We start from the raw sequence: 23,612 nt of genomic DNA, 5'->3' as shown, positions 1-23,612 counted from the left end.
TGATGAGACCCGTCGTAAATTGGGGGATCACTTCATTGAGCACCTTCTCACCATCCGCCGCAAGTGGGACTTACTGGTGGCCAAACATTTAAATTCCGATTCCCAGTCTCATTCCAACGTGTCAGTCCATGCATCGTCTTGTGCGATGGTGAGACCACCCTCAGGGTGGGGGAGCAATACGTTATAGTCCATCTGGGTACCCTCCAACCTGATTGAGTAATATCGATTTCTCCTTCCAGTAAACAAATTCACCCCTTCCTCTATTCTCCACTCTGACCTTTTACTTCTTGTCAACTACCTACTACTTCCCCCTGGGTCCCCTCCTCTTTCCCTTTCTCTTATGGTCCACTCTCGTCTTCTATCAGATTCCTCCTTCTCCAGCCCTTGACCTTATTCTCACCCACATGGCTTCACCTATCACCTTCTAGATAGCCTCTTTCCCCTCCATTCCCCCCCCCCACCTTTTTATTCTGGCATCTTCCCTCTTCCTTCTCAGTCCTGAAGAAGGGTCCCAGCCCGAAACGTTGACCATCTATTTATTTCCATAGGTGCTGCCTGACCTGCTGAGTTCCTCCAGCAATTTGTGTGTATTGCTTTAGATTTCCGGCATCTGCAGACTTTCTCAAGTTTATAAACTGAGTGAATATTAGAGATGGATCCCTTACAGCAGAAATGGCCAGTTCCGACACAGTCAAAGTAAATTAAATGAAATTGAGTCCAGAAAACTGAGATGTGATCTGCAGTTAGGCCTTAATCTCAATCTTATATTAGACCTGACTAGAACAGGGCAGGTGTGTTAGAATAGGATTGAAATGTGGATTAAGGTGGAAGGGAACAGTGAACTCTGAGCCAGCATTGTGGACTTAATGTTGGTGCTCTGTAAAGACGGCAGTCAAACAACAGGAATTCTGCAGATGCTGGAAATTCAAGCAACACACATAAAAGTTGCTGGTGAACGCAGCAGGCCAGGCAGCATCTCTGGGAAGAGGTGCAGTCGACGTTTCAGGCCGAGACCCTTCGTCAGGACTAACTGAAGGAAGAGTGAGTAAGGGATTTGAAAGTTGGAGGGGGGAGGGGGAGATCCAAAATGATAGGAGAAGATAGGAGGGGGAGGGATGGAGCCAAGAGCTGGACAGGTGATAGGCAAAAGGGATACGAGAGGATCATGGGACAGGAGGTCCGGGAAGAAAGACAGTGGGGGGGGGGACCCAGAGGATGGGCAAAGGGTATATTCAGAGGGACAGAGGGAGAAAAAGGAGAGTGAAAGAATGTGTGTATAAAAATAAGTAACAGTTGGGGTATGAGGGCGAGGTGGGGCATTAGCGGAAGTTAGAGAAGTCGATTTTCATGCCATCAGGTTGGAAACTACCCAGACGGAATATAAGGTGTTGTTCCTCCAACCTGAGTGTGGCTTCATCTTTACAGTAGAGGAGGCCGTGGATAGACATGTCAGAATGGGAATGGGATGTGGATTAAAATGTGTGGCCACTGGGAGATCCTGTTTTCTCTGGCGGACAGAGCGTAGGTGTTCAGCAAAGCGGTCTCCCAGTCTGCGTCGGGTCTCGCCAATATATAAAAGGCCACATCGGGAGCACCGGACGCAGTATATCACCCCAGCCAACTCACAACTTTCAAATCCCTTACTCACTCTTCCTTCAGTTAGTCCTGACGAAGGGTCTCGGCCTGAAACGTCGACTGCACCTCTTCCAAGAGATGCTGCCTGGCCTGCTGCATTCACCAGCAACTTTTATGTGTGTTGCTTGAATTTCCAGCATCTGCAGAACTCCTGTTGTTTGACTGCTGTCTTTACAGAGCACCAATATTAAGTCCACAATGCTGGCTCAGAGTTCACTGTTCCCTTCCACCTTAATCCACATTTCAATCCTATTCTAACACACCTGCCCTGTTCTAGTCAGGCCTAATATAAGATTGAGATTAAGACCTAACTGCAGATCACATCTCAGTTTTCTGGACTCAATTTCATTTAATTTACTTTGACTGTATCGGAACTGGCCATTTCTGCTGTAAGGGATCCATCTCTAATATTCACTCAGTTTATAAACTTGAGAAAGTCTGCAGATGCCAGAAATCCAAAGCAATACACACAAATTATATACTATATATTGGCGAGACCCGACACAGACTGGGAGACCGCTTTACTGAACACCTACGCTCTGTCCGCCTGAGAAAGCAGGATCTCCCAGTGGCCACACATTTTAATTCCACATCCCATTCCCATTCTGACATGTCTATCTACGGCCTCCTCTACTGTAAAGATGAAGCCACACTCAGGTTGGAGGAACAACACCTTATATTCCGTCTGGGTAGCCTCCAACCTGATGGCATGAACATCGACTTCTCTAACTTCCGCTAATGCCCCACCTCCCCCCGTACCCCATCTGTTACTTACTTTTATACACACATTCTTTCACTCTCCTTTTTCTCCCTCTGTCCCTCTGAATATACCCCTTGCCCATCCTCTGGGTCGCCCCCCCCCCCGTCTTTCTTCCCGGACCTCCTGTCCCATGATCCTCTTGTATCCCTTTTGCCTATCACCCGTCCAGCTCTTGGCTCCATCCCTCCCCCTCCTATCTTCTCCTATCATTTTGGATCTCCCTCTCCCCCTCCAACTTTCAAATCCCTTACTTACTCTTCCTTCAGTTAGTCCTGATGAAGGGTCTCGGCCTGAAATGTCGACTGCACCTCTGCCTAGAGATGCTGCCTGGCCTGCTGCATTCACCATTAAGACGGCAGTCAAGTTGTGTTTTGTTTCACCACCACTGAGACTGTATTACCATAAACATAAGAGATTCTGTAGATGCTCTAATTCTTGAAAAAAACACACACATAATGCAGGAGGAACTCAGCAAGTCAGGCAGCATCTATGGAAGGCTGAGGTCCTTCATTAGGTCCGTTGATGCCTTGCTGAGCTCCCCCAGCATTTTGTGTCTGTTGCTAGATATTACATAGTAGGCAGCAAATGCAGTGGAAGAAAAGCAAGTGAATTGCTCCTTCAGCTGGAAGGAATGTTTGAAAGGTGGAAACGGGAGAGGTGAAAAGATTTGCCTTGCATCTCCAATGATTGTAAGGGAAAGTGCTGGAATAATCTTACTGAAGATGCAGAAATTGCACTGGTTGACTAATTCAATGAAAGGTCAAGGAATGGAGGTAAGGAATGGGGCGGAGAGGAACTCTCATTATTCTGTCTATGAGGTGAGGAGTTGAGAGCAGAGTTGTTGTTGAGATTCCATCAAAGTTACCAACAGCAAAGGCAGAAGGGAAGCCATAGTTCCAGAAGAAAACATCTCAGAGGAGCCTGTGGTTGAAACCATCTTCATCAGACCAAATAAAACATTGACCATTGCAATGGGGAAATGGAGAAGAATCCTTACAGGAGATGGGTGGGGGCGGGGGAAGAATCCTAATTGATATAGCCTTGGGCACCTGTAGATGCATAAAGGATGTTCGTGCTAATCTGTCCTCCAAGACTAAGTTGAAGAAATCAGGAAATGGAAGGGAAAAGTCAGAGGTGAACCATGTGAAGGTGAGTGTACAATGAAAATCAACAGAAAAGAAATGACATTGTAGAATTTTGCATGAGTGCATGAAGCTGTACCAATGAAGATGCACCAGGAAAAAAAGAGAATTGTCCTGAGTAAGACTGGTAGAAAATACTTTTCTACTTGCCCACAAAAAAGGCAGGCATCACTGGAGCACAGGCAAGTGCTGTTACCCTTATTCTGAAGAAAAGAGTTGACCGCTGTTCAAGGAACAAGTGGAAGGTTCTCAGACCCTTCTGATGTGGGAATGTAAGTGAAGAGGAATTGAAAAATGAATTGATTGGGAGAAGTAAGTACTTTCCCCAACATTATTGTGGAAACTGGTTTGTTTTCTTTCTTTTTCAATTCTGATTAAGGGCTTTATGCTGAAGCTTCACCTTTCATCAGATGTTACTTGGCTACCAACACTGTTGTTGTATTTTAACTAATGTATACTTGTGCATTGCTCCTGTCTCTGAATCTTATCAGCCTTGAGGGAGGCGTGGTAGCAGAATGACTGGTACAGAGATGCAGCAGCCAGTGCTTCAGGGAGTTGTATTAAGTCTGATGTTGAGTGCTGTCTTGATGGAAATTGCATGTTCTCATTGTGACCATGTGGGTTTGCAAATACTGCTCTAGTTTCAGTCCAACCATGTGCAGGTAGTTTAATTGACTGCTATAAATTACCCCAAAGGAGAGGTTAGTGTAAGAATCATAGGAGAGCTGATAGGTACGTGAGAGAGAATGGCATGCAGAACCGCAGGGAAATATGAAGATGGGTAATGGGAGTGGTGGGATTGCATTTGGGAGCTGGCACCAACATAAAAGGTCAATTGGATTCTTCGGTGTTATCATCAGTAAATGGCATAAAGAAAAACAGATACTACTTAAATGAATCAGCCTGAACCTACTTGGTTAAAATGAATGAGTTAGCTAGCCTGCAGATAATTTACATGCCTTTGGGGAAGAAATCATACTGAAAATATTTGATTTGAACTCCAAATTTTAACAACTGTTTGGTTGAATTCCTCTATTCATTAAAAGGTAATTCAAATACTAACAGAAGCAAACACTAAGGAGGGCTCTTCTGTTAGACAATTTGGTTGCAAAAGTCTTGCTAGACAATCTCAATGAACATTTAGAGCTCTGTCAGAAAAATAAGGACTAGGAAATGTAAATATATAGAAATAGCAAGATATTTGATAAAGGACGAAGTAAGCTAACAGCAGTTGATGCAAGAGTTTTACCACCATGTACATTTGTATTAATATTAATCATTACATGCTGGGGTGTGTTGGCACTACTTGCAACAAAATATGACAACATTCAACAATTATACAAAATAAAGAATTATATAAAAATAAAGTTAGAGGTACAAAAATGAAATGAAATGTGCATAAATACCAGCATGTATTAATAATGTAAACAGTATTTAAAAAAGTGGTTTAAGTGTTTATTGTGCAGTGTCTAAGGGTAATAGATGGATGGAAATGGGGGCTGTCTGGGAGAAGAAACTTTTAAGATGTTGTGAAGTTTTTGGTTTAACAGATCTCCAGTACTTTCCAGAAGGGACCTTTTGAAAACGGCAGTTTGCTGGGTAAAATGTTCGCAATGATTTTTCTAGGCCCTTTCTTTGCCCTGGATGCATACAAGGTCTACAGTGATGGTAGACAACAGCCAGTGATCTTTTTTGCAGTCCTGGTAGTTCACTGTTGTGTTCGTATATCACGAGAGGTTGTTGCACCAAACCAGAGTGTAGTAACTTCTACTTTGAAAAAAGCACGCTTGACCACTTCACGCCAAAGAAACAACTTTCTCTCGAACTTCAAAACCGTTATGTATATACAGAGGCTTTCACAACCCATACGGCGTGGCGGGCACACTATATGCAGAGCCCACCGGAAGTAAAAAAAGACTGGAAGTAGAACCCCCTATTATCCTAATTAGTATTAACGTACTTTTAATAATGCTCACATTACAACACTTCTCTCCCTTTAAAATCCAACATCCCCAAATGTGAAAAAACTAGGAAATAAAAGGTTTCCCCTAACAGGCGGCGTTGTATGCCGTCATTATTAATGCTGCATACCAATCTATCACGGAGCATGTCATTCAACACTGCTCTGAAATCACAATGCTCCAACAGCTGCCGAAGCTCGGCCACAAAATTGGCCGCAGACTGACCTGGCTTCCTGAAACAGCTGTGAAACTTACACCGCTGGCCTATCACAGAAGGTTTTGGATTGTAGTGGTTCCCCACGAGCTTGACCAGTCCGTCATATGGAATGTCCCCCGGTTTCCGCAGAGTGGCTAAATTCCTTATTAGCTTGTAGGTCTTTGCCCCACACACACTCAGGAGAATAGAGCGCTTCTTAGCCTCCTCAGTAATTTCATTAGCACAGAAAAAGTGTCCCAACCTTTCCTCATGCTCCGGCCAGTCCTCCGTTAACTCCACAAATTCAACGATAGTTCCAAACGTAGCCATCTGAACGTGAAGCTCCAGTTCGAAAAATGTGCCGATACATTCACAAAACCAGTTTACCTCGTTGCCAAAAATATGTAGTAATTTCTACTTTGAAAAAGGCACACTGGACCACTTCATGCTGAAGAAACAACTTTATCTCGAAATTCAAAACCGTTATGTATATACAGAGGCTTTCACAACCCGTGCGGCGTGGCGGGCACACTATACACAGAGCCCACCGGAAGTAAAAAAGTCTGGAAGTAGAACCCCCCATTATCCTAATTAACTTACTTTTAATAATGCTCACATTACAACACGGAGAATGGCTGATGTGAGGATGCTCTCTATATGGCAGTATAGAATTGCACCAGTATGTTCTGAAGAAGATGGAATTTTACCAGCTGTCATAAGAAATACATCCACGGCCGAACCTTTTTTCTTATGAGAGGGAGAAGGCTAGGTTGCTGAGCACCAAGAATGCCAGCACTGGCATCAATCTATTGCTGACTGACATTATGGTTGGTTTCTACCATGTAATCTCAATATTTGTTTAGATTGCATTAGTCCCTTTACCTGATTGGCAGATTAGCTGGATGAGTGCCTCACTACTGCTCCATGGGAGCCGGCTGTATGCAACTTAGCCGTAAGTTCTTCATTGGCTTCAAAAACCCTGAGATTGTGGATGAACTATGAAAATATAAATCTAATCTATCCAAACAAACAATCAATGTTTACGACCCCAATGTTCTTGTAATAACACATAGTAAAATGCACATAAATTCCTCCAGAAATTTTCTTTTCCTTAAAGCTAATGGTTTGCAGTGGTCTTACATACAGATTAGTTCCCTGCAGTTGTACTACTGACCTCTAACCAGATTCTTCATTATAAATAGGAACTCATCTGTGAAGTCAACTCACCTGTGCATAAAGCTTATCATGTTTCATAAATCTATGTGAATAAGAATGAAACATGTTTATAACACACATGATGGTGGCTGTTTGCTGAATGAATAATAGATACACTGGAAGCCTCATTAATTTGATGCATTAACTTACAAATGATTCATCTCTGATCATTCACCACTATACACACATTGAAATGAGCAAACATAAAGCAAGAGTTATTAGGAAAGTGGAGATATATTTGTCAAATATCTAAAGTAAGGCAATATTTTTCAAAAGCTTTGAATATGTGCACATTATTTTAATGTTCCTACACAAAGTGGATCACTGATACCAGTTACGTGGTGAAATTAGTTAAGTTTGACTACAGTCCTGAAGAAGGGTCTCAGCCCGAAACATCGATTGTTTATTCATTTCCACAGATGAGTTCGTCTAGCGTTTTCTGTGTATTGCAGGTATGAATATGTTTATTTTCAAAGTTTTCTAATCTATTGAATGTAGTTGATGGCATTTTTTTAATCTGATAATTAATCTAATTAGACTCTGTCCAATCACAAACAAGAGAAAATGTGCAGATGCTGGAAATCCAAGCAACACACATAAAATGCTGAAGGAACTCAGCAGGCCAGGCAGCATCTGTGGAAAGAGTACAGTTGATGTTTTGGGCTGAGACCCTTCATCAGGATTGGAGAAAAAGTCATAGTATGAAGATGGGGAGAGGGGAGGAAGAAATACAAGGTCGTAGGTGACAGGTGAAGCTGGGGGGTGGGGGGAGTGGTGAAGTAAAGAGCTGGGAAGTTGATTACTGAAAGAGAAAAAGGGCTGAAGAAGGGGGCATCTGATAGGAGAGGACAGAAAGGGGAAGGAGTATCAGAGGGAGGTGTTGGGCAGGTAATGAGATAAGGTGAGAGAGGGAAATGGGAATGGGGAATGGTGAAGGAGAGAGGTTCCATTACTGGAAGTTCAAGAACCAATGTTCGTGCCATTAAGTTGGAATATAAGATATTGCTCTCCAACTGGTGTGTGGCCTCATCACGGCTGTAGAGGAGGCCATGGACTGACATATGGGAATGGGAAGTGGAATTAAAACAGGTGGCCGTTGGGAGGTCTCACCTTTTCTGACAGACAGAGTGTATGTGCTCGGCAAAGTGGTCTCCTAATCTATGTCGGGTCTCACCAATATACTGAAAGCCACACCAGGAGCACCGGATACAGTAGATGACCCCAACAGATTCCCAGGTGAAGTGTCACCTCACCTGGAAGGACTGTTTGGGGCCCTGAATGGTAGTGAGGGAGGAGGTGTAGAAGCAAGTGTAGCACCTGTTCCACTTGCTAGAATAAGTGCCTGGAAGGAGTTCAATGAGGAGGGACGTATGGACAAGAGAGTTATGTATGGAGCAGTCCCTGCAGAAAGCAGAAAGTGGTGGGACCCCATCAAAGACGGCAGAAGTTACGGAGAATTATGTGCTGGACACGGACGCTGGTGGAGTGGTAGGTGAGGACAAGAGGAACCCTATCTCTGGTGAGGTGGCGGAAGGATGGGGTGAGGGTAGACTTGCGCAAAATGGAAGAGATGTGGTTCAGAGCGGCACTGATTATGAAGGAAGGGAAGCCCCTTTCTTGGAAGAAGAAGGACATTTTAGTTGTTCTGGAATGAAAAGCCACATCCTGAGAGCAGATACAGCAAAGACGAAGGAATTGGGAAAACGTAGAGAAGAATTAAAAATTCCAGCATCTGCAGATTTTCTCTTGTTTGTAAATAGACTCTGTCTTCATCTTGCTGCAACATTTGACTTCCTAGAATGACCATAGCAGGGGAACCTTTATAACAATGGCTGTATTTAGGAAATCCTAAAAATACTTACTAGTTTATTTGCATGCTAGTGTTTGTTAGTTTACTCACCATCAAGATAAAAATAAGACTCCAGATTAATTCCCTTTAAATCAAGTCAAGTTTATTGTCATCTTGACCATAAGCTGCTGGTTCAGTACACAGTAAAAACGAAACAACGTTCCTCCAGGACCATGGTGCTACATGAAACAACACAAAACTACATTAGACTATGTGAGACAGCACAAGGCTACACTAGACTATGTAAAACAACACAAAAACAGCACTAGACTACAGACCTGCACAGGACTACATAAAGTACACAAAACAGTGCAGGGCAGTACAATAATTAATGAACAAGACAATAGGCACAGTAGAGGATAAATTACAATATAATAATAAATGATGTAGATGTCAGTTTAGACTCTGAGTATTGAGGAGTCTGTTGGCTTGGGGGAAGGAACTTTTGCACAGTCTTGTCATGAGAGCCTGAATGCTTCGCTACCTTTTGCCAGATGGCAGGATGGAGAAGAGTTTGTATGAGGGGTGCGTGGGGTCCTTCACAATACTGTTAGTTTTGTGGGTGCAGCGTGTGGTGTAAATGTCTGTGATGGCGGAAAGAGAGACCCCGATGATCTTCTCAGCTGACCTCACTATCCGCTGCAGGGTCTTGCGATCCGAGATGGTGCAATTCCCAAACCAGGCAGTGATGCAGCTGCTCAGGATGCTCTCGGTACATCCTCTGTAGAAAGTGATGAGGATGGGGGGTGGGAGATGGACTTCTCTCAGCCTTTGCAGAAAGTAGAGACGCTGCTGGGATTTCTTGGCTATGGAGCTGGTGTTGAGGAACCAGGTGAGATTCTCCGCCAGATGAACACCAAGAAATTTGGTGCTCTTAACGATCTCAATGGAAGAGCCATCAATGATCAGCGGAGAGTGGTCACTCCATGCTCTCCTGAAGTCAACAACCATCTCTTTTGTTTTATACTCTTGATCTATACTCTATAATTGTGAGGACATCCAAAAACCTGCTTCATCCTCTCTGTCACTAATTCTCACTTAACCCTAACTCCTGTGTTTGATGGCCTCCTGTATACTTAACCCTAACTCCTTGGCCTGCTGTATATTGGCTACTAGTTTTCATATTGTTCTTGCCTCTTTCATTGCCTGCAATCTGCAATGTTCCAATTAGACCTTCTTACACATCAGCAAGTTTATCACTCCTCCACTGATACCTATCACTTCAGTGAATTCCAGGGTCTTTAGTCCTGGAATTCATTCTCTTAAACACCTCCATTGTTTTGGTTCTCTTTCCTTCTTTAGAATGCTCCTTAAGTTCTGCCTGTTTAACCAGTCTTCTGGTCACCTGGATTTATGCTTTCTCAGGAGATATAACTGTATGAAATGTGTTTTTATTTGTTGGCAATGAACCTGTGAAGTATCCCTTAGGGTACTTGTGTTGCATTGGTGTTGTTGGCTTTGTTGTTAGCTAAAGTTATACAATAACTTTATTGTGATTGTATTGCGGCACGGTAGCGTGGTGGTTAGCACGATGCTTTACAGTACCAGTGACCCGGGTTCAATTCCCGCTGCTGCCTGTAAGGAGTTTGTACATTCTGCCCGTGACCACATGGGTTTCCACCAGATGCTCTGATTTCCTCCCACAGCCCAAAGATGTACCAGTTGGTAGGTTAATTGGTCATTGTAAATTGTCCCGTGATTAGGCTAGGATTAAATCAAGGTATTGCTGGGTGGCGCTCCTCGAAGGGCCACAGGGGCCTATTCCACACTGTGTGTCAATAAATAAGTAAACAGGTAGATAAATCTGGATTCCAAATGTTATGTAATACTAAAAAAAAATGGAAAAGTCATTTTAAAGATATCAGGAAATGAATAGGACTCCAAGATGCACAATTATGCTCAGATGAAAAGTGGAATTGTTAAACTATATACATTAATCAAGGATCTAACTGTCTAACTGTAATTTAGCATTATTTCCAACCATTCAATAAAAAGTTTGAACTCTATCTACATAATGGGATTGAAGCGGTCCACAGTTTGGCTTAATTATCGGGAGGAGGAGAAGATGGCGGCACGACGCAGCACGTGCGACCACTCCGGTGAATGATATTTGTAATCTGTCAAGTAGGGTACCGTGCACAATTCTGATTTGATGGAGACAGACGTGAGAGTACGGAGGAACATCTGGAAAACTTCTGAAATGCCCGCTTCGCTGCCGCTGCTACTGTGTGGTCCGGAATCTCCGGAGGAGAAGGCCCTGAATCCTTGGCTTTGCTTGTTTTGGCGGCTGGGGCTAGGTCAAAGGTGCTCGGCAGAGGATGGCACTCAGGAGGCGGTATTGGAGGGGCTGGTCGGAAGCTCGAAGTTTTCGGATGGACGGACTCAGTGTCACCTGTTGTCGGGTGCTTTCAATGCATCGGCAGTTGTCGGTGCCTGGAGGTTCATGGCAGGGAGTTTCTCCCTCTTGCCGCCTGCTATCGGGGACTCGGGAGTCGATCGGGACTTTGAGACTTTTTTTTTTACCGTGTCCATGATCTGCTCTTCATCAAATTATGGTATTGCTTTGCACTGCTGTAACTATATGTTATAATTATGTGGTTCTGTCAGTGTTAGTCTTTGGTTTGTCCTGTTTTTCTGTGATATCACTCTGGAGGAATATTGTATCATTTCTTAATGCATGTATGCACTTCTAAATGACAATAAACGAGGACTGAGTGTTCTCATAATCTATAATTACTGATTTATTGCTTTCATTGTTAACCTGGATTTTTATACAGACAATGGAGGCTCCTACAGATGCCAGCAGTATCATTCTTCAAATATTAAGTAATGTCATGGTGTTCCAATGGCAATTCTAATTGTGCTTTGAGCAGGAAAGGTTGTTTTAGGTTTCCCTCTGGGGAACGAGAATGGGAAAAAGAATCGGTATCAGACGTGGAAACTGAAGGGCCTCTAGGGTCTTGTAGAAAACTTTATGCTTCTTCTGCTGCTAAACTTGGAGTGGACCTCCCCAAGGGCCTTCTCGTGAGAAATCTCTCAGTATAATCTCCCTTTGTTAACAGTAACTTTCCCTTTTTCTGCAGGGCAGTTTACACTATGCCTCTCCAGAAGTCAAAAGAAGTTAAAATTCTCTAGAATTTGAGTTGCCAAGCAGAAGAAGCTTTGACAGCATGTATCAATAGGGTCTTCTCCTTATTCTATCATCTCCCAGTCTGAGTCTTCCCACTCATCTTGTGTGTTTTCAGATCACAATATGGCTAATACGTTCCTCCTTCTGAATACGACTGAAACTATGCTTTTAAATGCAAGAAAATAGCAATTTTTACATCATCATAAGGCCATTTAACAATTAGAGCACTTGATGTCTCTTTTTTTCATTAAATCTTTCCCCCTGGAAAAACAATTTGCAGTTATAGCACAAATTTTCAAGACATTCTAGCAACTATTCAGGTGACATAACCATTAGACTGACCGTTACTAGATTTGACATGAAGTATAAATATTTTAGATTTCACCAAGGGTACCAACGCTGTGCTTTATTTGTAGGTTGGCAGAATAAGCCAAAGGGAAAATAAAATCAGTGAACCTATCAAGTATGAAATTCTCCTCAGGGACACAGCATTCGCCATTTACCAATAGAGCGATGGACAGTAAAAATTGGCAATACACTGCGATACACATCAAAGCATTAGTTAATTTGCATTTTTGACCTGAGTTGTTTTCTGCCCAAGGAAAAATGCAGGAATTAAATTGGTAGCAAAATTTCCTGCAACTGGTTTAACAGGTGGGTTTAAAATTTTGTCAATATTTTAGGGAATATTTTAGTAGTCATATGTGTGAATAGATAATGGCAAGTGGAAGTTAAATCATTTACTCAACAGAATTTCATTTAACAATGAAATATCAAACCTGCTTTTCGCAGGTTGGGTACTCAGTATGGACTTAATATTGATTACAACACAGATTACATGCCATCCTCAGGAGATGCTTTTGGGTACATAATTCTTCTAGGAAACGAATTATTCACACACCATTTAAGTAGGTTCTCAGCTGTAACTATAGCCATATTAAACAGCTGAGCATCCGTCTGCTACAGAACACTTTAAACAAATGAGCTCTAAATCATTTTAAAGCAAAGCTAAGACTGTCTTGGCTCCAAACTTGAAAACTTGAAGATTTATTAATAGAAATAATTATAAGGCCAGATCCAATGAAGAAATTAATTTAATTTAAATTTTGATTAAAGAACAGTATTAGGAGTGCATTTATAAATTCATCCCATGAACTATTCTATTCACCGTTTCGAAAAGAAAGTGGCGATTAAATCTGATTAAATGGTCTCTGTGTAGTCAATGTTCTATTATACTTTGAAAATTAATACCCTTCTTTCCCCAGGTAATGAATGGGTTCCACTTTTACAGGTGCCCTTGAGCAGATTTGTCCCTTAATCGGAGAGAAAACAGTAAAAAGCATTCAATAGAGTACCACATCCCTATAGTATTATTATGAATGACATCAAAACACAGAAGACTGTTAAGAAGAAACAGTTACTAAGGGTGAAGAAAGAGATCTGCCATTCATAGGAATGAATGTATGTATGCACATTAGACTTTTGGATTGAATAATATTATGATAGGGTGGAAATGCATCTCTACCAAAGGGGGTGTGAGACACTCCTTCCCTCTGCTAGCCTGCACGTCACCCTTGGGCAAGGTGTAGCACCTGATTAGCCCCCTGATCAGGGTCACGTGAAGCCATGGGAGCAGGCGGTGGATGGCTGTATGAGCAGCTGGTGCGCATCACAAGTCCTGGTTATGCGACCACTGACACCAGGCAGACAATCTCTGAAGAGTACTGATAATGGCTGAGGTCACCTGTCTTGTAAAGACACTGCCCAAAAGAAGGCAATCACAAGCCACTTCTGTAGAAAAATTATCCAAGAACAATCGTGGTCAAAGACCATGATCACCCGCTTCATATGACACAGCACATAATGATAATGATGATGAATGTCATGGGAACTCATTCATATGTAAGGCTGTACATAAGACAAGCATTCAAAACCAAAGGATGGCTTGTAACTCATTTACTAACTCAACAATTAAACTAAATACTTCAGTGCATAATTTAGTCACATAATTAGTAGTGGCCAATATATTATTCATAACTTTCAGATGGCGAGCTGGGAACCTTTTAATTAATAAATAAGACAATACAATAGAGACGTAAGCTTAAAATGTATATTTGCACATGCGTTCTAAGCTATTGAAATTGTGAAACAAGAAGTGGACTGAGTTTTTATATTTATGGTTAATACTCGGATTGCAGATTTAAACATTATGAAGGATTTTGAAGAATGATGGGGACAAGCAGTATGAACTGTGGTTTTGTTATCAGTAATTGGCTACTGTAAATTCCTTTGGACCACCAAATTGGCAACCACAGAGTGCACCCTCAGCAAATACCTGTGGGTAATCTATAAGCATGCATGCGGGGAACACCTTTCAGATGTCTGCTGAATGGATTGTTCTTTGCATTCATTGACACATAATGCTGATCTAAGACCAGAGCTGCATTCAGAAGCTCCAAGCTCCAGCCAGCACGTTTTCCTAAGCTTGGATGACTAAATGCACATTCAGTCACCCAAAGAACTCTCCAAGAATGGTTTTAAAGGGATCACTAATTTCTTGCAGGTTCACTGCTGGTTGATTTCGTCTCACTGTTATGATGATTCTGTAGTGTTTGGTGCTTTCAAGAATAGCAGCATTGTAAAGGTTATTGAGAGTGCTGAAAGGTTACTTATTTACTTTATGCTTCCACACAAACTAGTTGCTGTGTGACCTGGGTGTTTTTTGTACATGGTCCTTTTGCCATAGAACATACTGGGAAAGAAACGAGTTATAAAGAGCAGGCAAGCGAGAGGGGTGAAGTGGGAAAGAGTTCTGAGGAGACCACCTCTATGCATGATGTTCAGAGAACAGTCTCCTACCTAAGCGTAATGAGGAACAATGTGTTACAGTTACTATCTTGTGACAGGCACAAGTACATTCTTAGAATTGGGCAAGGACAACAACATGGCATTGCACTTTAAGGCATCCGGTTCATTCCGGACAAGAGCTGGGGACTTGAAATATATCACAATCTGGCATTCACTGTTGTATAAGGGTATCACGAAGGCTTTCTATTAAATAAGGACTAACTGCAGTCTGTCTGTCTAGGGGCCAGCATGCGAGGAAAGTACATTGTTAGTATTACTGTGTAGGAATCTCAAGCACATTATGGGCATCATATTCATATATCACCCTTCTCTCAATCCAAATGTTCGAAAGAAAATTGTCCATGCCAGACAGTGCCCACCATAGGCAGACTGCTGTGCCAGCTCTATGCTGCCTTTATGGCATGCCAGAGTACAGCTTTAGATTGAAAGCCGACTGATAATAACTCTGCTTCACAGCCTTCCTGCATATGACAGCCATGTAGAATGTGAGAGCCTAGGTCATTGACATAGTGAAACAGCACCTTCTATCGTAACAGCACTGGAGGAGCCCTGCGGAACTCAGCAGAGAGGGTGCCAAAGTTCAATGTAAATGAATTATCTAAGTATGTTCTATGTATTTCACCATATACTACCTTGAGATCCATTTTCTTTCAGGCATTCACTGCAGAACAGAGAAATTACAATAGAATCAATAAAAAATGCACACCAAGACTGATAAACAACCAATGTGCAAAAGAAGAAAAGCTGTGCAAGTAAAAAAGTAAATAAAAATAATGAGAACATGAGTTGTAAAGTTCTTGAAAGGGAGTCTATACATTGTGGAATTAGTTTAGAGTTGAGGTGAGTGAAGTTATCCATGGTGGTTCAATGGTTGAAGGGTAATAACTACTTGAAAATGATGGTGTGGGACCTAAGGCTCCCGCACTTGCTTCCTGATGGTAGCAGCGATAAGAGAGTATTGCCTGGATGGTCTGCCAGATGCTCCACAAATCTTGCAATCTCATGTGCACATCCGTGCCCCCAGCTACATATCTAGTAGCTGGGAAAAATGAATATGAGGAGGAAAGGAAATAGATTAGAACAAAAAAGAAGAAGGGGGAATCACTTGGAAGTAGCACTCTGCCAAGCCAGTTTCTAATGTGACACTAATAAGCACAAGCTCAGAAACGTCAATTCCCCATCCCCATAAGTCAAGCCTTTTAGATCTCTTCATTGCTTTTTGTTGTATTAGCTGCTGGCAATGATACAAAAGTAAAAATTGCTACAGAAGAAACATTTCACACTGTGAATTTAAAGTTAACTTGCATCGTACTCTGTACAATAGACATCCTGTCACTTTGGTGAAATCCCTTCATGCCTGTATTCTGTGCATTTTTATTAGTCTTTGTACATAGCTTCCTCATTGGTTGAAGCATAACTAGTAGAAGGTTGCTGACTTTTAGTGGAGGAGAATTATAATGGCTTTGGAAGGCAGTAATAAATAACTTCAGGCCAAGAATGGTTGACTGTGGACGATAACTTTTCTGGGCAAACATAAGGCATCAGTTTCATAAGTAACTTGAGGAGCAAGTGGAGATCTAAGCACTAACTTTTTCACACCAAGAGTGGTGGCCGTATGGTGAGAGACAGAGGAAATGGTAGAGGCAAGTTGCTGGACTGCTGTGAGCTCCTGTGGAGCAACTGGTGTGCAAGGCAACTGCAACACCAGAGACTCGGAATAGGTGTGACTTCTGTCGCATTGAAGGCTGTTAGAAGCTGAGTCACACTTGGGATTATAAGGATGTGATTTGTGTGCCTGCTGTTGGCACACTGGAAAGGAAAAAGTTCCAAGCTCTGCCACCAACCGTTGTGATCGGCACCACTGAACTCCTCTTCACCTGAATCGAATTTAGTCCCTCAATGTTCCCACATAGAGGAGACCAAAATGAGGAGCCATAATTTTTAAGATTTTCACCGGCTGCGAGTTAATAAAAGATTTCCTTCCCCATGTTTGTAAGGTGTGACTACGAGAAGTTGTTGATGCAAACTGTAGAATCAGATGCAATAGTGGCATTCAAGATGCTTTTAGATAGGCACATCAGTATGCAGGGGTATGGAATCCTTTGATGGTAGAAGGGATTGGATTAACTTGGCAACATGCTCGGTTTAGGCATACAGTAGTAGGCTGAAAGGCCTGTTCCTGTGCGAAACATTTCTATGCTCTTCATGCTGCTAAGCTTACACGTAGAGGTGTGGGCTGAGGAGACAGAGAATCAAAGTACCAGCAAAGGCCAGTTGGCTGAGAGACCTCTTTCCATACAGCTTTATGTGTAGAAAATTGTGCCAGAGTATCTTTTAGAGGTAACCAAAAGGGTGGATGAGGGTAGGGGTGGATGTTGCCAATTTAGACTTTAGCAAGGTCTTTGACAAGGTCCTGCATGGTTGCCCGGACTGGGAGGTTAGGTTCCATAGCATCCAGGCAGACCTAGTTAGGTGGATTCAAAACCGGCACCAAGATGAGAAGTGGAGGCTGGTGGTTGAAGGTTGTATCTCAAAGTTGAGGCCAGTGACGTGGTAATTCACAGATGGCGGTGATGGGACCTTTGTTATCTGTTATTTATATAAATGATTTGGATGAAAATGCACCAAGATTGATTGGTAAGTTTACAGATGGTACAATATTCAGAGGAGTTATTGGTATGAAGAAGATTTTTGTGAATTGCAGGGTGATCTTGAGTGGCAACTGGATTTCAATATAGATGAGTGTGAAGTGATGCACCTTGGAAAGTCAAATCAGCATGGGACTTGTACTACAAATGGGAGGGCACCGGTTTGATGTGTGATGTTCTGTGTGTTATTTGCTCACTTTCTGTCATTGTACAATTTGTTCTTTTTTCACACTTTGGGTGTGTGTTAGTCTTGCTGTGTGGGTTTTTTCCTTTAGACAGTTTCTATGATGTTTCATTGTTTTCAGCTGCCTGCAACAAAACTTACACAACAAGGTTGTATATTGTGTACATACTTTGCTAATAAATGTACTTTCAACTTTGAGTACACAGTTCATTGAAAGCAGTGTTAAGTAGCCAGAGTGGTGGAAAACGCATTTAGCATGCTGATCTTCATCACTCAGGATACTGAGTATAGGAGCTGGAACATTATGTTACAGTTGTACAGGTAATTGGTGAGGCCACACTTGGAGTACTGTGTACAGTTTTGGTTACTCTGCTATAAAAAAGATACCATGAAACAGTTTTATTTCCCCATAGATGCAAGGTGAAAGGGGAAAGATTTAAAATGGGCAATTTTTTCATGTGTCAGGTGCTGAGTATGTGGAATGAGCTGCCAGAGGAAGTGGTTGAGGCAAGTACAATAGTATCATTTGAAAAGGGCACTTGCATGGGCACATAGAGGGGCAGGACTTAGAAGGACATGGGGTGAATGCAGGAAATTGGGACTAGCTGTGTGGGTATTGTGGTCAGCACGGACACATTGGACCAAAAGGCCTGTGTCAGTGTTGTAATACTCTATGATTCCGTGTATACATGTTCAATTTGTGATCTGAATGGTAATATATTTGTTTAAATATATTATTCATCCACGTACTAGACATGTTGGACTAAAGCTCTACAGCTAATGCACGTGGTTACAGGTGTGTCTTATAGTGACATGTAGGCCTAATATAGAATTTTATATTTGCTAGAACTGTTATGGGCTAGAAATTATTCGGTATAATCTCTGTTGGAAGCTATCAACTGGGATGTAAGCAGGCTGCAAAACCAGACTATAGTTCACTCCATTCCCTCCTTTGATCACTGAGGCTCCTCTTGCTATAGAATTTATACATGTGCCGGGAGGATCAAATTAAGCTGTTACTCCCCTCTTAGCAAGTAGCTTGTCAACATTCACAGCCTAAGCTCCCCTCCAACAATTTTCCACTAGATCTGATTGACATATAGCTTGGCATCCAAGGATCCCAAATACACAGCCATATTTAGAAGAATGGAAAGGAATTTGCAGTGGTGAACAATTCATATTTCTGCTCAATAACTCTCAAAGATATAATTCTTATATAGGATGATATTAAAAAACCTGGAACTTGTTGGGGATAGCATACAATCCATATCTTTTAAATAGCTCTGACCTGAAGTTATGGCATACTTTTGTTTTAGGCAAAATAGCTCCAAGATGGATTGACAATTAAATTACAAAACTGTCAGTCAGCGTACCTTCTGAGTCATACTTCAAATAACGTGAAGCTTTGTAAAGCAGGTTCTATATCATCTATATTTGGAAACCCTGTCCCACAGCATATCGAGAACAGCACAGTTGATGGCATGTTGGCTGTTCTTTTCTTTTCCAGAGCAAACATTAGTTAAACATGTAATAGCATCCAGCTTTTAAAAAGTGTCCAGTATGTCAAGAGTTTTACTTAAAAATGCCACCATAGGACATAATCTGCAGTAAGCTTCCAGAGATCAATACCAATTACCTAAACCACACAGCAGCACCAACCCTCTAGCTAATAGTACCATGTCCAGTGTATGAAATTTGAAAATAGCTCAAGGGAGTAGCATTGAAATATCAATAGTGCAAACTGAGCAAAAATGAATTAAAATAAGCATTGTAATTTCAAACATACTGCTAGAGCGCTCTACAAAAGAAATTGGTATCCTGTTGATAGCCAGACCTGTTTTTGCTCTGTTTAGTTGGAATCAATTCTACATGTTCCTTTTTCAGGGCTATTATCTTTTACTGTGTGGGTCCAAGCTCAATGCCCAAGTCTGGATCTCTGAGTGAGGCCTACTTATTCCTGTAACATATAGATTTGCTTGAACTGACATCACCAGCCACAGTGTAACTAAGTCTATGTGTAAGAAATCCAGGCGTATGTATACATTCTCCATCTCTATCTATTGTGCTGCTGAAGCCATTTGCTAAGAAACTACCTATATTTTTTGAGTCTTTGATATCAAAGAGCATCCCAAGATGCTTGAATGCATCGCCATAAAAGTCAATTTAATACTCAGAAACATGGTGCTATTATAGAGCGGATTAAAGGCTTAGTCAGGGAGTTGCATTTTAAGGAGCTTTTTAAGCAAAGAAAGAGAGCTCTAGGTAAAAAAAAAATCAGAGCTTACAAAGTCGGCAGTGCATAACTGCAATGGAGTAGTTATTAAAATAGGTCTTAATGAACAGGGCCAAATCGGAGGATTGTAGATATCTCTGGTTCAAAATGACACTAGTTGGGTTTGCTAATGCTAGGCAAACACTGGATGCAGTCAATGGATCAGAGAAACACCTTGCTGCAGTTACACTAGGAGGAACGTATGTTCAAACAAGTCCATCCACCACCAAATCAAAGACTTAGAAACAGCATAAATGGCTATGAGTTAATTTTTTAGGCTTTCTTCTACATGCATAATATTAATATGAGCCCATTGAGAGCACTTCAGGTTTTCAAGGCCTGTCTATTGATGTATTAAAAACTGTTGCAACTGGAGCCCATTGACCAGAATACACCATTCAGAGAAGTCAGCTTCAAAGTTGTCAATTCTCAAGGCACCTCAGATCAATAGGCAAAGGAATGTGATTGACTAAGGCATTGAATGTGAAGAAATCAAAGGAGGGCAAAGAGGGCAAGAGTAATCAGGAGAAAACCAAGCATTTAAATCAGTCCTTTTCCAAAACAATGATTCAATAATTGTCAATCACCAGAAATTACTCAAATACTTTCTTCAATTCATATTTTCCATTTACCTTTCCTCTGTAGGTGAGGTTTTATAATCATGTGCTAGATTTTATGTTTTGGAAGATGTGTATAGCAGCCTTTACATGTGTAAAACATACTGGTTTTACCGATGGCTAGAACAACATTTATTTAAAATACAAAATAATTGAAATGCAAAGCAGTTTTTAAAGTTCAGGATTCATTAGGAATCGGTTGCCCTTGTATATAAATTGATGAAAGTACAATCAGTGGCCAATTTATTAGGTATATGTGTACATCTGCTTGTTAATGTAAATATCGAGTCATGTGGCAACAACTGAATGCATGAACGCATGGTCAAGAGGTTCAGTTGTTGCTAAGACAAAACATCAGAATGGGGAAGAAATGTGATCTAAGCGATTTTGATTGTGGAATGATTGTTGATGCCAAAAGAGTATTTCAGGAACTGCTGCTGTCTTGGGGTTTTCACATACAGTAGTCACTGCAGTTGCAGAGAATGGTGCAAAAAAAAACCAAAAAAAAATCCAGTGAGTGACAGTTCTGTGGGTGAAAATGCCTTAGTAATGAGAGAGGTCAGAGAAGAATGGCCAGACTGATTCAAGTTGACAGGAAGGTGACAGTAACAATGCATTACAACAGGTGTGTGTAGAGAAGCAGCTCTGAATGCACAATATATTGAACCTTGAAGTGGATAGGCTACAGCAGCAGAAGACAATGAAGGTACACTCAGTGACCACTTTATTAAGTAATAAACTGGCTACTGAGTGTGTGTACAGGTATAGCGAGCATGTCAGAATGCACAGTGCTCTGTTTTAATTCTCTGAGAATTTGAGGCCATGAATGAAGGTATTTTGATCAAATTATACAGGGCCTGATGGGGTCACTTTGAATTGTTATGTAGAGGTCTCTCCCTCTATTTAAGGATGCAGTTTCAATTGAGATGCAGCAAAAGCACACCAGATTGAATGTTGAGTTGATTATATGAGGAGGGGTAAGTAGACTGGACCCAAACTCTCTATAACTTAGAAGACTGAGAATTGTTCTCATAAAAATGTACAAATTCTTATTAGTCTTGGCAGGGTAGGTGCAAGCACGATGTGTCCTGCTAGCTGATGCTTATAGAACTAAGGATTGTAGACTCAAACCAAGTAGGCAGCTACTCAGGATGGACAAGAAGACTTTTTTTCACCCATGGTTAGTGGAATTGTCTAACAAAGAGTGCTGTCAGGCTCAGTTGCTTTGCATATTCAAGACAGAGACTGAAAAATATTAAGGGGTTCATTCAGGGTTCAGTGCAGGAAAGTGTCTCGGAATTACAGTAATAGAATAACAACTAGGTCATTTAGAATGGTAGACATTTGGAAATCTCCACCCCAAACAGCTGGGGAGGCTTTACGTTCATTCAAAACAGAAATTGATAGACTTCTAGACATCAGGAAAGCCAAGTTTTAGACCTGAAAAATGAGTCTGAGGTTGAAGATCAGCTATGAACAATTTGAATAGCAGTACAGAGCAAAGTGTGGGGGGGGGGGGGAATATAATTAGGTTCCAGTGTTTCTAAAGGAAGATCAAGATTCATAAGCCAGAGTATGGACATTGAGGAGAGTGATTTCTGTTCCAAATTTCTATGAAAGAATGGGATTTGATGACATTCCAAGACTAGATGCCGGTTACAATGATAACAGCCATAGGAACGTTTGTTTTGTCACATATGCATTGAATGACCATATCACTTGTTCCCTCTTAGATCATGTTTAGAAACACTGCAAGGCTAGTGAACCTGAATTGCATCTTGAATGAGTTCTTTGCTTTGGACTATGTATTTGGTCCAGGCTTTATCCCATTTGTTGTCATTGTTGCAACAAGGGGTAGCTGGAGCTGAAGGGTTTCCTTGAAATCACGGTATGAATTATGGTGGGGATAGTATTGATCAAGTGGGTCCTGATGGATAGCTACGTATAAGATTTTGACTGTTTGCACATCCTGTCTATCTCAGTAGACATGTCTATGATTGCAGCAGGAACCATCATCATAGAATTGCACAGCACAGGATGGGCCCTTTGCCTATCACGTTTCTGCTGACCTTTTTGCAGGATCATATCCTTCTATGCCTTGACTAAATGTCACCTGAATGCAGTAATTGTATCTAATTCCTGTACCTCCTCTGGCAGCTCATTCCAGATATAAACCACTCTCTGCAAAAAAGAACCTACTCATTAGAACTCCTTCTAAATGCCTTCTCCTGCCTGAGACATACCCCAACCATGGGGAAAGGATTCTGTCTATCTGCCACTCTATCTGTGCCTTGAATTGAAGTTAACTTTTGGTTCCAGCAAAAAACCTGTTTAGCTGATATCTGTTGATAGTCCAAGATTTTGCAAATTTGATTTTTATTTTATAGAAATCTAATAGGCATTAAGGAGGAACAGGAATTACTTCTACAAATACTAAGTACAGAGAGCAGCCAACTTTCCACAGAACAGCAATGAAACACCGGAGAACTTAGAAATTACAATTTTGAGGGGAATGATGGTATTTACCAAGTTGGTTTGAATTAGTTGGCCACTAACAAATGCATAATGGTTGTCTCTAACCTCAAATAAATTTGGTCTGAAAGACTTATGGGATATAGAATCTGTAGCCTCTTAAATACAAAAGAAACACAAGAAGATTTCCTCTCCAGATGTGATTTATTGTCTGAAGCCTACTGGTGATAAAAGGCATCTGAACTGTCCCCAGAATGTCTCAGACAGCAAAGAAGGAAGTAAAACACATCATAAGCATTTTGCGAAGAACAAAATAAAACACTGGCAAGAACGTTCACCAATTTACAAGTTGAACTGCCATGAATGAAAAAAATAAGCAATTGAATTTTATTTTTTAAAACACATCGATGTTTTTTTTTCGGATTAGCAGGTTTTTTTGGAGCAGGGAGGTTGACCAGTAATTACAGTTGAGTACATTATTAAATAATTAATGCTCTTTCAACCATGCATATTTTCTCCAATGGTTATGTGCTGAGAATATTGAAGCTTATGTCAAATGAACAATTATGTGTTGTTTGCTTTGACAAAGTTTATAGCATGGAGGAGTGGAACTATGGGTTTCAACAGTTAATTGTACAAATCAGAAGTTGCTATCAGTTGCAA

General features: G+C 41.3%; 1 protein-coding gene across 2 annotated transcripts in view; it reads left to right on the top strand.

The window, feature by feature from the left end:
* LOC134357087 (chemokine-like protein TAFA-1) overlaps positions 1–23,612 on the top strand; it is a 633,714-nt gene that overhangs the window by 173,158 nt on the left and 436,944 nt on the right. The window lies entirely within an intron of this gene.

The sequence above is a fragment of the Mobula hypostoma genome, chromosome 15 (genome assembly GCF_963921235.1).
Source record: "Mobula hypostoma chromosome 15, sMobHyp1.1, whole genome shotgun sequence".
Taxonomy (NCBI): domain Eukaryota; kingdom Metazoa; phylum Chordata; class Chondrichthyes; order Myliobatiformes; family Myliobatidae; genus Mobula; species Mobula hypostoma.
Note: the sequence above shows the minus strand (reverse complement) of the source record. Positions and strands in the feature narration are given on the sequence as shown.